Source organism: Coenobita brevimanus, chromosome 72, assembly GCF_032717465.1.
Source record: "Coenobita brevimanus isolate Jiangsu-jjx chromosome 72, ASM3271746v2, whole genome shotgun sequence".
Lineage (NCBI taxonomy): Eukaryota > Metazoa > Arthropoda > Malacostraca > Decapoda > Coenobitidae > Coenobita > Coenobita brevimanus.
In genome coordinates, this window is record NC_137025.1 from 23,328,686 (window position 1) to 23,330,910 (window position 2,225).

The following is a 2,225-nucleotide window of genomic DNA, read 5'->3' on the forward strand; positions in this document are numbered from 1 at the left end:
CAGGGAAGTGAGCATGGAAGTGAAAAAGTTACTACATGACAGTATTGTGATACAAACTTTAACGTATGGAAGTAAGCTCGGACGTTGTTGGAAGGACACAAGTCAAGAGTGATAGCAGTGGAAATGAGTTATTTAAGAGGAGCCTGTGGAGTCACATGGAGAGACAGGCTGACAAATGAGGATATAAAGGAGTGTTGTGGTGTGGATTTGGATGTCATAGGAAGCGTTATGAGGAACACACTGAGGTGGTTTGGCCATGTGGAGAGGATGGAGGGTGAAAGACTGACGAAAAGAGTGTATGTGAGTGAGGTGGAGGGGGGAAGAGGGAGGGGGAGGCCGAGGATGAGATGGAGGGATGGGGTGGAGAGGTATATGAGAGGGGGGTGTGAGCTGGGAGCAGGGCAGTGAAATGGCGGGGGACAGGGCGACGTGGAGGCGATTTGTTTCTGGCCACCCCAAACGGGATTGAGGCGTCTGGCAATATATATATATATATATATATATATATATATATATATATATATATATTGTTACGGAACAGAGAAAGATAATGTACACTTTAAGTGAGAATACTAATAATCACTACTGTCCCGTAAAGGTCCAGGTTCAAAATAAAAGAGTTAGGCAAAATTACAAGTTAAAGTTTAATGCTCAAACTAACAACAAAACATTCAAGACTCATAAGGATAATGTAGTGGCAAAAAACAGGTTAAATATATAGTTAACTGCAATAGCCTCTATTAACACGAAATTAGCAAGAGTAAATTCATCTAAGTCAGCCCTGATAAAATGAAAATACACTGGGTAATGCTCAGTTAATGCAAGATAAATTATTACAGATACAAACTATTGTTAATAATTGCTGACAATAAGAACCTTTATATAAATTACAAAAACTTCACTAGGCCTACAAATTAAACTTATGCTATACAGTACAAGAACAAAATGCAACAACACTTATACTCAAATTACACAGCTGCTAGATGGTTGGAGACTTCCTGAGCACTCAATAATAACTGTACAGGGGAGGACAGAGATGTGAACAAAATGAGGAGCAGATCTAAGTGGCAACTAATGTAGAGACTGAGCTCATTATATAGGGGCCGGCAGAGCTTGATACAACTTGTAAGAAGGACGCGCATATGAAGCCATGGGGACAAAGAGTTGGCAATCCCGCTCTGAACAACAGAGGGGGGGGGAACTGAGGCAGAACACGCTCGTGATCAAACATGAAGCATACTGTGCGTTAAAATTACACAAAGGATGATGAAATCATAGACTATGTAACAATATATATATATATATATATATATATATATATATATATATATATATATATATATATATATATATACATATATATATATATATATATATATATATATATATATATATATGTATATACTATATATATATATATATATATATATATATATATATATATATATATATATATATATATATATATATATATATATATATATATGCAACGCAAATGTGAACTTTTTGAAAATCTGTAATATTTATGCAAAGGTATAACCAAAATTATGGGTTCATATAATATGAAACCAACGAAACTATGAACTCTCCATCGAAAATTCGAAAGTTCTTTGTAATGAGAAGTTCTTCTCTCTGTAACAAATCGTATGCTGTGATTTAATGTTTCAAAGATGTTACCATATCATTCCTTCATCACCCACTATTCTGCTCATGAGGGAAAGATGATGAGTTGGGTTATCACATATTCAGGTTTTACACCTGACATTTTTTTGCCCTCATCTAATCAATATTAATATTTGTCCTTATCCCTTAATCCCACATATGTGTTTAACAAATAAAACGGTTGTATGGTGGTCGAAAATCATTATATTGGCAAAGAAAGTGAACAGAGTGAAAATGAGAATATTCTTCCTGACACACTGGCAAGATGTGGAAGAGTGAACTTGGTGTGGTGGGAGGTTCGAGGATAGTGGGGAAGGTGGTATAAGGAGGACCAGCCTACCTCCAACTTTGTATTGCAGTACAGTGGAGGCTAAAATGGCATCATATTCCGTAGACGGGGTAGTGAAAGGGGTTTGTATGCCACGCATTACACCAGATCGAACCTTGTATTATAATGACGAATAAAAGGCTATGTGTAATACGTTAATTGTATGGTGGCATTCTTACACACACACACACACACACACACACACACACACACACACACACACACACACACACAC